The sequence below is a fragment of the Schistocerca americana genome, chromosome 4 (genome assembly GCF_021461395.2).
Source record: "Schistocerca americana isolate TAMUIC-IGC-003095 chromosome 4, iqSchAmer2.1, whole genome shotgun sequence".
NCBI classification, from domain to species: domain Eukaryota; kingdom Metazoa; phylum Arthropoda; class Insecta; order Orthoptera; family Acrididae; genus Schistocerca; species Schistocerca americana.
In genome coordinates, this window is record NC_060122.1 from 348,712,444 (window position 1) to 348,725,904 (window position 13,461).

Here is a 13,461-nt window from a genome sequence, read left to right on the forward strand (position 1 = left end):
ATAACAGCTACAACTCAAATTTCATATCAGCGTACACTCCGCTGCAGAGTGAAAATCTCATTCTGAGAAGAGGTTTTATTTTCTGACACATGTCCAGATTTACTGTCACCAACATCGTTACTTTTTATTGCTGTGTTTACCCCCATTATTATTTTTTCTTTTAATTTCAATACTCTTTCACGAAGAAACACGAAAAAAATAATTATTTAAACCATCTTGTGGAACTTAAGTTGTCAGCAGAGTTCCCGTTTCATTTGCCACGTCGAATTAACTGTGTCGTCTATGCATGGTCTTGTTCCACAACTCTTCCCAAAGACGATGCTATTTTATTTATTTATTTATTTTTTCAGCTTTAGTGGGCCAACTTTCACTAGTGGAACACTTCAATATTCAGAGTATCAAAGGACGACAGACTTTTTTTTAAGTATATAGTCCTAACTACGGAGGACATGTTTTGAGCTCCACTTAGTTACATCATTTCTATCAGCATCCTTCAACACGTGGGGTCCACTTCCTGTCTCCATGCGATCCGTTTCCAGTAATACGATTTTTCTGCTTGAGAATTGTGACAGCATGGAAGATGGAATGCCAGAACTTTTCGCTACATCCTTCTTTTCGAATTCAGTTTCTGCGGCCTTAATAACCAGTTTCTTTTCATCGAGAGTCCCACACTGTTTTTTTGGAGTCATTTTTACAGCTGCTTTACGTACTGTATGAATTTGTATGCGACGTTATGCATTATTAACTAAACATCGTTATTGACTAAACAACAAGAAGAGTTTAATGACGAAGCAGTTAGCAGAACAAATGGCAAATTAATTTGAATTATTGAGTGCAAGGTAGCTGCCGACTTCCAATTAGAGAGAATTAGCTGAAAACCTGGGGTTGCGTGGACATTAATTTATACCAATCTTACCACTCCCTCTCACTGTCCTCCTCCTCCTCCCTCCCCTTTCTCTGTCGATGTCCTCTTCCCTTCTCTCTCTGTCCATTCCAATTACCTCCTCTCTTCTATCTATCTATCTATCTATCCACCTGCTTCTCTCTCTTCTCAATCTATTTCCTCTGCTCTCTCTCCCCATTTCCTATGTCCACTTCTGCCTGTCCTCTTTCCCCTTTCTCTATTCGTTTTATCCTTCCCCTCTCACTATCCGTCTCTTCCTCATTCCTCTCCTTGCACAGCCATGCCTGTCTACAGATATACGCCCTGGAAAGATTTCTGATACTTCCCACTCAAAAAGCCTGTAGTGCAGGTCAGCCTAGATGTCAGGGGTTACCATACTTTTTCACCCTCACCCCTATCCCTCTGTGTTTCTTTCCAGAGCATAGGTAGTATGTGTACCATTCTGGTTGAAATCGATACAGAGGTTTAGGAAGAGATATGGAAACTTCATACATATATCTGTTTACATACAAGGTGTCCCAGAAACGTGAAAAATTTCGAGGGGTTGTAGAGGATGTCTTGAGGAACGAATTGAGGATAGGAACCCATGTTCGGAAACGTCACTGACGACGCTTCAGTGTGTCAAGGTTGTGGGCGCTGGTGTCTGCCACTAGCCCACCCCTTCGGCAGGAACATGACTTTGTACGCTAACGGATCGTGGGCGGAACGTCGCGCAATGTTCTTTCTGTTTAGTGATCGCGACTGGTTGCCACGATCGCCAATAGAGAAAATGCAGTTAGCTGTTTCCTAGAAAGACCTTATCTCCTATGAATTCGATGCTCTATTGTCTTGGTGGATGATGGTTTCGGATGCGGATTTCCATCTGGATTTTTCTCCTGAAAACATTGGGAGATTTCGGACACTGGCATAATACAATCCAAAAGATATTGGAAGAAGTGGAAATTAGTCATGGATGAGATTATAATACTCTGCACGACATTTTTGACATGACAAAGGTCGCCATCCGCTGGGTTCTGCGACTGCTCATACCCATTAAAAAAGTCCGCAGAACCGACGCAGAAGTGGAAATGTTGCAGATGTGGCAGCCAAATCCTGGTGACTGTCAGTCACCTGCTCCCCATGGACGAGTGTTGGGTGTATCACTGCGACCCCTATACAAAGCAGGTCACTCCAGTTTTCAGAAACGGACGTCGAAGCGACGTACAGAACTATAGCCTTATATCTCTGATGATGGTGTGTTGTAGAATTTTGGAATATGTTTTATGCTCTTGTATTGTAGCAAATCTCCCATCTAGGAATGAACCTGGGTTCCGGAAACAACGATGGTCTGATAAACAGCTCGGTCTTTTCGTTCACCACACCCCGAAATCAGTAGACATAGGCGCCCTGGTGCCGTAGTTCTTTCACTTCCGGTAAGCGTTCGACGGAGTTCCCCACACTGCCGCCTATAAAATATCTAGCAGTGTGGGTACTTAGCTTTCTAAAATGGAACGACCACAAAAAGTAATCGCAGTTAAGGCAATTGCCAGACAGAAATACATTGAAAGAACGCTCAGGAACTGTAGTCCACCCACAAAGGAGGTAGCTTACAAAAGCCTCGTTCGACTAATACTTGCATATTGTTCTTCATTGTGGGACCCGTACCAGATAGGACTGATAGAGCAAGAGATCCAAAGAAGAGCAGCACGTTTCGTTACATGTTCATTTAGTAAGCACGAAACGGTCATGGAGATGCCGAGTCTGCCCGCATCTCGTGGTCGTGCGGTAGCGTTCTCGCTTCCCACGCCCGGGTTCCCGGGTTCGATTCCCGGCGGGGTCAGGGATTTTCTCTGCCTCGTGATGGCTGGGTGCTGTGTGATGTCCTTAGGTTAGTTAGGTTTAAGTAGTTCTAAGTTCTAGGGGACTGATGACCATAGTTGTTAAGTCCCCTAGTGCTCAGAGCCATTTGAACCATTTTTGATGCCGAGTCAATTACAGCGGCAGATGCTGCAGGAGAGGCGTTCTGCATCACAGTGAGGTTTACTGTTAGTTCCAGGAGCATACTTTCCTAGAAGAGTCAACCAATATATTACTTCCTTCTACGCATATTCACAAAGAGATCATGAAGGTAAAAGAGAGATTCCTGGCTAAATCGAGGCTTACCAGCGATCGTACTGCCCACCAACCATTGGAGACTGGAACAAAGAACTTGAAAAGTGACAGTGTTGCACAAAATGCCCTCCGCCAAACACCGTAAGATGGCTTGCGGAGTATAGATGTAGATGCAGATGTACGACTGGAAACGTGTGGCGCCGGCAAATTACGTTCGTACGAGCCAAACCGTCACAGAATCGTACTGCCGAAATCTCCTAACAAGGTTACAGGACACTGTCGGGCTGAAGTGTCGGGGTTGACTGTCAATGGAGCAATTTCTGCTCCAGGACAGTGCCCCAGCACACACTACACAGGACCAAGTCACACACGCTGTTTCTTTGGCCTACCAGATTTTGCCTTATCTCCCGTATTCTGTCATGCCTGTTAGACACTATTTCTTCCTTCCTCAGATAGAGAGAGCACTGTGTGGGACGCATTTCCAGAACGATGACGATGTGGTTTTCGAGGTAGACCGTTCCCGAACATCCGAAATCCAGGTGTCCACAACCAAATCATCTGCCTTTGGGAAAAATATCACAGCTTTAAGTATGGAGCTAATGGCCTTGCCTCAGTGGTAACACCGGTTCTCGTCAGTACATCGAAGGTAAGCGCTGTCGGGTTTGGCTACCAGCTGGATGGATGACCGTCTGGGTCTGCCAAGCGTTGTTGACAGGCGGATTGGACTCAACTCCTGTAAGGCAAACTGAGAGCTACTTGATCGAGAAGTAGCGGCTCCGGTCACGTTAACTGACGAGGGCCGAGAGAGCGGTGTGCTGACCACATGCACCTCCATATCCGCATCCAGTGACGCCTATGAATGAGGATGACACGGCGGTCGGTCGGTATTGTTGAGTTTTTAAGTCCTGTTCGGACGGAGGGAGGGAGAGGGAGAGGGAGAGGGAGAGGGAGAGAGGGAGAGGGAGGAAGAGAGAGAGAGAGAGAGAGAGGGGGGGGGGGAGCTACAGCGTCACCACATTTCATGGTCGCAGCTTCCTTTGACGTAGTAGCTGAAATTTTACGACTACCTCTCGCAGGGGGCAGGTCCAGATGAAGAGACGCAGCCGGTTCGGCGGCAGCTCGCTCGCACACAGCGTGGCATCAATACGGAGTGGCCGTAAAGCGGCGTGCTCTCTCCTCTCGCGCGGAGGACGAATGTGAATGTTGATTTTTTTTTATTTTTTGAAAAGGAGGCACCCCTGCGCGCTATCACGGCCGCGCCGTTATTGAGCGTGCTGTGGGGGGAGTCAGCATCAATAGCAGGGGAGGGGAAGGGACACAGCGCCGCAAATCCGACAGCCAGGGGGCGCTGCAGCACGGCGGACCAGCCCGGACCAGCCGCGTGGAGCGGATACACCGCCCCAGGTTCCGCGGTCCAACCACCAGACGAAGTTCACATTGGCCACGCATGGCAACATGCTGGTTTCGGCGAGTTTCGGGATCCCAGCCGCGCTCCGCAGCAAAGTAACTTCTATGAAGTGGTTTTCGCGGCTGCTGGTCTAGCGATACGGCGCGTTCTGGAAAACAATTTCTTTTTCCCCACTAACCACTCGTTAGTTACTCGACCTAACCATCTAATCTTTAGCATACCTGTGAAGCACCACATTTCAAATGCTTGTATTCTCTTCTTGTCTGAATTACCAATCGTCGACATTCCACTGCCGTACAAGCCTGCACTCCAGACAAATACACTGATGAGCCAAAATGTTATGATCACTGCCCACTGAGACGTTGGATGCCGCCTGGTGGCGTTACGGGCACGTCAGGCGGTAACAAAAGCAGTACTGCTGCTTGGTCTGGGTTTCCTACCAGACAGGGTTAAAGGAGTAAATCGAGGAAGTTCGAAGAAGAGCAGCTCGTTTTGTATTATCACGAAATAGGGGAAAAACTGTCGCTGACATGGGGTGGACATCATTAAAACAAAGCCGTTTTTCATTGCGGCGGAATCTTCTCACGAAATTTCAGTCACCAACTTTCTCCTCCGAATGCGAAAATATTTTCTTGACGCCGTTCTTTATAGGGAGAAACGATCATCATAATAAAATAAGGGAAACCAGAGCTCGCACGGGAAGATGTAGGGGTTCGTTTTTCCCGCGCACTGTTCGAGATTGGAGTGATAAGAGACTTATTGTGAAGGTAGTTCAATGAACCCTCTGTCAGGCACTTAAGTGTGACTTTCGGAGTATTCTAGTAGATGTAGATGTACGACCACTCACCAATCATCGCACATGTATTTGTTCACATCAGGATCGTTTTTAATATGAACAGAGTATAGTACTTATTTTCAGAGGACACTTCCGGGTGTCTAGCGATCAGACACCACTCGTCATATTGGCGAGATGCTTGGTAGGAGTACGCGAGTACGCGATTTTCCGTAATGTTTAAAAAAAACGTGGTACAAGTAGTTGTACGTTGTGTTACTGGAAAGCAGATGACGATGTGTTCTGTAGGAAGCTTTTGACTTTGACGTCTAAGATTTCTCTGCGTCGCAACAAAAATATTCCTAATACTTTATCAGAATCAAATCGAACAGATGTACCATTTATTCGTGTTGTAGGCAATAACCCCGAAGAATTAAAGTATTATCATTCCCTAATTTTCTGGTGCAGTCGCTTGCAACAAAGGGTGCAGCGTTAGGAAGTAAGAGAGTTGGCTTCAATATTACGTCGACAACGAGGTCATTAGGCACAGCTCGGAAGGAATAGGGAAGTAAATCGGATTCGTTATTTTCATCTATTATGACCGACATTGACATTGACAGGACTTGTTTGGACAGGATTCATTGCGTCAGAATTAAGTTAATCTTCTATAATAATACGATAGTAGAATAGATGCAACAATAATATTAAAATAATAATATCAGAATTGTTGCTAGTGTTGCGACAATGAGTGGCAACTAAGGTAATCATGGATCGATCACAAGTAAAGAATTCATTCACAGGGTATAATGGACGTTCTTTTAAGTCATTCATTTCTGCTTTAACAAGCTCCACTGTTAGGTACTGAACACTATTGGTAGTGCACCCTCCGGAAGCTGTCTTCTGTCTTGATTAGTCTATACTGTCCTTATTTCTAGTGGTGTGGAACTAATCTGGCCCTTGAAAGTTAGAAAACCCGCCGAAAATCTAAACGTTCTTGGGCGAAAGGGGATTTAAAGTGCCGACCTCCCGAACGGCTGTTCAATGCCTTAAGAATTGCGACCGACACCTCCATCTGTCGAAACGTTAGACAGAAAATTAAATCCAATTTTTAAGTTCCAGATATCAAATACCGGACACGAGAAGGATATCGCTACCCTGCAGCACAGTCAACAGAAGATAAAGTTGGATGAAAAGAGCGTGAACGGACACACGCCAGATACATCTCCCACGATCGCATTGAGGAAAACGAGGTCTGAGACGCTGACTAGTAACTTCTCTGGCACTAAAGTGGATGGTCAGTCTGAAACGTTAATCTTTTATATAAATTGTCATCTCATATGTGGCACGCATAGTTTGATTCTCTCATGAACCCAAGTCGTTGTCCTCGACGTCAAGTGTTCATCAGAAACAAATGTATCTCCATGAGTGAGCCAGGGAAGAGTGATAGAGCGCTATCATTCCTTACATACATAAACGATCTGCAGTCTGCAGATATTTGTCCTAGTGAGGCTGTGATGTACGGAAAGGTATCGAAGCTGAGTGACTCTAGGAGAACGCAAGATAACTTAGACAAAATTTCTAGTTTGAGTGATGAATGACAGCTGCCTCTAAAAGTATAAAAATTAAAGTGGAAGAACAGGAAAAACAGTCTCATAATGTTCGAATATAGCATTACTGTTTTAGTGTGCTGCTTGACACAGTCAGGTCGTTTAAATATCAACACGTAACATTACAAAGTGATGTGATATGGAACGAGCGGGTAAGGACTGCAGTAGGAAAGGCGAATGGTCGACGTCGGTTTATTGGGATAATTTTAGGAAAGTGTGGTTATTCTGGAAAGGAGACTGCGTACAGAACACTAATCTGACCTGTTCTAGAGTACTGCTCGAGTGTTTGAAATCCGTACCAGATCAGGTTACAGGAAGTCATCGAAGCAGTTCAGAAGCGAGCTCCTAGTTTTGTTACTGGTAGGTTCGATAAACACTCAAGTATCGCGGAAATGCTTCCGGAACTCACACGGAAATCTCTGGAGGAAAGGCGACGTTCTCCAAAGCAACACTATTTTTGAAGCTGACTGCAGAATGATCGGACTGCCGGTAACGTACATTTTGCGTAAAGACCGAGAAGATAAGAGAAATTAGTGCTCTTACGGAGACATACAGACAGTCGTTTTTACCCTCGCTCTGTTTGCAAGTAGTACAGGAAAGGCAATGTCCAGTAGAAGTACAAGGCACGGTGCGGAATATGTATGTAGACGAAGATCAAGGTACAACTTGTATGTTCTTCGGTGTATGTATTACGCAACGACGGGCGGCATCAGTTGACCCTCTGTTACAGTTTTTGCTTATGGCGTTATTTAGATAGGAAGTTAAGGCAGACCTGCAGTGAATCTTCGCACTGGATTAACGACGGTTGATTTCTGAAGGCCGTGAAAAAGCAAGATACAACAATCAAACCGCGGAAACACGCAACACGACTGAACGCTTTCTCTCATGAGCGCAAAAGTTACTGCCGCGATACGGGCCGCGCTATGCAGCACTTGTTGCCTTGAACGTTTATCTTCGCAAACTCTTATTAACTCTCGACAAGAAGTTGGTAAGATAAAGTACACTTCAAACATACTTTAGTGTTGACGTTGTTCAAAGCAGATAAAGCACATTTCAGAAAGTTTTTTATGGATGACACTTTCCGAAGCAAGTATCGACACACAGTATATAATACACAGTGTTTGCAGCAATAAGGTGATTCCTTTCGCTTTGTATTCTTGCTACATCCGATGCATCTTGTCACAGGTCGCTTTTGTTTAATTCTAAATTCAGCAGTGCTTGGAAAGTGTCTTTCTCGATGACACAGTAGTGTTTCGTCTGATCGACTGTGTCCTGATTATTTTTTACCTTGGTGGTATTTCTCCGAAAATCTCACGAATGAGCTGATGAAATTCGGGAACCGAAGTATTATTTCCGGCAAGAGCCTTGAAAATACTATGGTAATCTGGCGGCAAAATATCTAAAGCAACCACATAGAGATTTTTGTACAAAAAAATGGCTCTGAGCACTATGGGACTCAACATCTTAGGTCATAAGTCCCCTAGAACTTAGAACTACTTAAACCTAACTAACCTAAGGACATCACACACACCCATGCCCGAGGCAGGATTCGAACCTGCGACCGTAGCAGTCCCGCGATTTTTGTACAATTCCATTGTTTGGGAACACATCCAGCTGAGCTAAGTAACCTTTCATATTTGTTTACTTCACTCGTAACCCAACAAATTTTGCGTTAAATTATTCTCAATTGGTTTCGCGGTCCATTTTCACAGATATCGTTTCGGCTGTGTGATATGTGGTGAACATACATATTACGTTTCTTCTATCACGCCACTTCAAAGCCATCATCGTGTTTGGTGAGTTAAAATTCCACCACTCTTCTTTACAATTTGTCTTCACGTTTCTGCATATTACTCCTTGTCATGAGAACTGTACCTCGCCATTTGATTCTGTTTTACACAAGTAGTGACAGAGAGATGGAACTGCGTACCGGTTGTGTTCATGTAGCGAGTGTTATCTTCTCCGGCTCCAGCTGCTAGAATAGTTTTTTGGTCAGAAGTACATTCGGAGAAAAACCGTGATCCTATGGCCTTGACTACCGTGAAACGATTATAAGATGTTGCACTTTATGAACTATACCAAAGAAAGCTATGTAACAGTCACGAAAAATCGGCTTTGACAAGACTGCTTAAAAAAGAAACAGCGCTTTAGTACATAAATCTTTCAGTAAGCTTAGGTTCATAAAATTATTTTTGTTGTAACTACTACGCAAACGCGAGCGAAGTAACGGATACCAAGTAAGGACGTGTATAACTAGAGAACGAATGAACAATAAAGATTAAGAATTTAAACGCCTCGTCGACAACGAAGTATTTAGAGGCGGAGCACAAGCCCGGAGTGCAATTTCTATGGAACCATCCCAGCATTTTCCGTAATCGATTCAGGGAAATCACAGAAAACGTAAGTCTGCATGTCATTCCAACTGTCATCTCTTCTAACACATACCGCGTGCCACACCACTACGCCAACTTACTTGATCTGGGAAGTAGATGATATGTTTAGAAACGAGGAAATAGTCAACGGGTGCTATGTGACAAACGGGATGCTGATGGTGCAAAATCGGTAAAAAATTACTCAACAAATCGTGAAACCAAAGAATACAGAAACGAAGAGCAAAAGAGAAAAGTTCAGTTAACGTAAGACAGAAGTTATATCGCGAATCTAAGAAAGTTAGATACCGTACGACGCATATTTGCTTCTGAGCTATTGAATCACAATTTTGCGACTGTCAATCTGGTACCTGTACCTCAAAGAGTTTCAGAACTCCTGATTTGCTGCCGTTTGCGTAAACCTTTTGTTGGAATTGTTAAATGTAACCTGCAACTTTTTAGAAAAGTCACTGTATGTTAATGGTTTATTCTAGAAACGATATGTTACAAAAGTCACTGTATGTTAATGGTTTCTTGTACAAATGAGAATTCTGGCAGAATTTAGAAGCTCACATATCCGCGCGGCAGTGACATCTAGGACACGATGCCCACAGTTCACATCGAAGAGGCCGGTTAAATAGTGCTTACGGAAGAAACGAAGACTATAGAGGTCTGCCTCGCTAGATGTGGGGTCAGCGGGAAGAATTGGTGACCAAAGAGGAACGGGTTCGATTCCCGGCCTGGTCGGAGATTTTCCCCGCTCGGGGTCTGGGTTTGTTGTATTGTCCTCACGTACATATCGTCATAATTGACAGTTCTTGTTGAGTTAACTGTGTGGGTACGTAACGAAAGTGTTTAAAAAAATAGAGTTCAACACCCTAGAGACGACAGGGTCGCAAGTGACGAAGTATAAATCTGGTTTGCAGGGAAGGGAATCGGCAGTGTCCGAATTAACAGAATCAGCCTGGTACGTGCCTCAAATGATTTAGGGGATCCACGGCAAAAGCTAAAATTGAACGGCCGGTCGATGATTGGAACCGCTTTCCTTCCGCATTGAAGTGCACTCTGTTGCCACAGCGCCAGCTTACTCGGCACTGTTTTGACATTCGGAAGACGTGATACACAGAATAACTCGTGAAAGTGCTGAGGTGAAAATAAGACAATGGTTACAGATGTGCGGTAAATATTTTCACACCGTACAACTACAATAGAATAACCAAACACGTATTTTTACGACGCTTGTAACAGCCACTACCCAAGAAGATGATCACGCGGCACTGCTCAGCGTTACGTATCGGTTATGCGGCAGCTTTTACGTCATAGCTATCTACTCACGGCGTTGCCTTTGATTGCTTTTAACTCTGCTGTCTTCGACATGAAATCCGTATCCATCCGAAATAGAAGGGGAACTGCGTAAGCTGCTACGATGTATGGTTCACCGCCCCCGGGAAAGATCTGAAAATAGAACGCGCCGCCGCCGTCGTAACCGTCCCGTGTCGCTGTCCACCCCATTCCTCGGCTTCTCCTTCCCTTCTATCCCGGCCGAGTGTATCAGCAGTCCATCATGCCGGCCATAAAGGCAGCGAGGCGAGGCACGGCGGACCGGCAGCGGCAGGGCGGCCGGAAATCGACCTAAGCGTCTGCGCATGCGCCGGCCCTGCCATCGATCGCAGCGCCGCCACCTGGGCCAGCACTTCTTGAGCAGCCAATCGTGCGCGAGAGGCCGGGCCGCGAGCAAAGAGGGCGGAGACTTGGCCACGCCTCCCCGCTTGGCCCCTTAAAGGGCACCTATTATTAGCGGTCCGGCGGCTGTCGGCGGGGATTACTACTGGATAATCGCTTCTTAACGCAGGAATGTCAACAACAGGTCGCCGCCGTCATAATTAGCATTGATTGCTCCTCCGCCTCCGCGCGCCACACGCAGGAGGAGGAGGAGGTCGTGTTTATTACCACACCTGCTGGCTTTAGGGCTCAGCACTTTGTGACAGCCACCCGACAATTGCTGCGGGCGAGGCTGAGCTTTTACAAACACGGTGTCAGAGTCTCTTCCGGTAATACGGTAGCCCGTCCTTATCAACTCAGCAACTTGCAGAACACGTAGTAAGGGCAACGAAACACAACTGGAATTAAGTACAAGCAATTGTTTTAATGGGTGCAATAAAACTTGCTATCTTTCAGCATGAAACATTTATTCTTCTAATCCTTAAAATCCGCAAAATACTTTCTTTCGAACAGGTATTATAGTCGTACAAAATTTGTGAAAAGACAACATTTTACCACTTCGATTGCAATTACTATCTATTGGCCAATTTTGGCTGTTACATCGTTTTTAATTGGTGGCCTGGTAATTCTGTAAGAGACGTTAAAAGACTTACAAGGGCAGTTGAGCAGAATGGTAGAAACTAACCCTTAATATACAGTCAAATTATATAGAAAACTAGTAATTTCAAATCGAAAGAAAAAGTCTCGGTGCAGTTCTGATGTTTTTCCTCCCGAACACTGACGGTGGCATGCAACCATATTACTGATGCTTTCCTATCCTTCTTTCGGTCTTTTCTAAATTACGAACATTTTTATTTGCCACCTTCCCTTCCCTTTAACTAATCTGCAATTAATATTTCATTTAATTTTCTTTGTGGCGTATTATTTTTATTTCGATTATTCTTGGCTCAAAACAATATCTGCTTGTATAATAGAAAAACTTACGTTATTGCTTGATGAAAACTAAAACGTACGATCTGTTTTAAAATATTAGGCAACATGTCTTCAAATATGCATTAAACGAAATGAAAGAAACGAAATGAACCGGATAGTGTCTTGAAAAGATGTTACAAGCTGCATATCAATAACAGTAAAACAAGAGTAATGCTATGTTGTTAAATGAAATCAGGCGATAGTGACTGAGTTAGAGTAGGAAATGAGACGCTAAATGTAGTCCATGAGTTTTACTAATTCGACAGCAAAGTAGAGGTGACATAAAATGTGGACTGTCAAATAGCTAGAAAACTATTTCCAAGAAAGTTGTTAGCTAACAACGAATGTAAATGTGAGTGTGGGGAAGTATTTCCTGAAGGTAGCGTTGTACAGAAGTGAAACGTGGATTATAAACATTTCAGACGAGAAGAGAATACAAGCGTTTGAAATGCGGCGTGAAGAAGGATGTTGCGTATTAGATGAGTAAATCGAATGAGTAATCAGGTGGTATGGAATCAAATTGAGGAAAAAAGGAATTTGCGGAGCAATTTGATTAAAAGAAGTGACTGGTTGATAGGGGTGATACTCAGGCACCAATGAATTGTAAGTTTGTTAATGGAAGGAAGTGTCCTGAATAAAAAAGGGATATATATATATATATAGTTATCAGGTTCCATTGAATAAACTTATAGGTTACGGTAGCATCAAACGAATAATAAGGACAACGACAACTATTGTTGCTACTATCAGACGCAGAAATGCAAATGCTCGCAATAGACAGGTAGTGGAACTTGGTGAAGAATCTCTGAGCGATAGTAAACTAAGTTTATCAATAACATCAAAATACAACATTTTTATAACGGGTAGTTAAAGCTAAAGAGAAGTTAAATACCTGGACGACATAATTCAATAAACTGTTTTTAAAGTAATCGGTATAGACGAAAGCGTAAACGAAACACAAACTGCTTATGGTGTAAATGACAATATATACATAATCAAATACGTAAAAACCGTGGTTCAAGGTTTAATAAGAGGCTAGAGAGGCCAAGGCGGTTGTCGTAACATAGTATTCTTCCAACAGTTCCATATTTTATAATGAGGAAAAAAAGTTGTATTTGGAGGTTCACCTAGAACCACAGTGTAACACACTGAGTCACGGCACACCTGTTCATTTGTGTTACACAGTGCGAAAGCAGACGGGCAGCTTTTGAATACGATATCGGACGAGTGCGAATAGTATTGTTTATCTTGATTTGTAACATAGTTTTTACAATAGGGATCGTATGTAGTGGCATAAAAATCGACAATAACTAAATAATGCCCCCACATTTGTCTTCTTTAGTTTCCTACGGACGGCGTGAGTTATAAAAAGGTACATTACAGGGCAGCTCATTTACAGCTCTCTTGTAAAGTACAGCTGTTTACTGAAGAATATATTTTCTTTAAAGAACAAGTAAAGAAAAAAGAAAGAAAAAGCTAGTAAGCAGCAGGAGACCTGACCTTTTGCAAAAAGACATCGAACTACATCTACTCAATAATGTGAAATTTTAGTCACTGGACGTCTAGTCAAATCTGCGAATGTGGTACGTGAGAAACTTGTATGAAAAGCAAGTTCT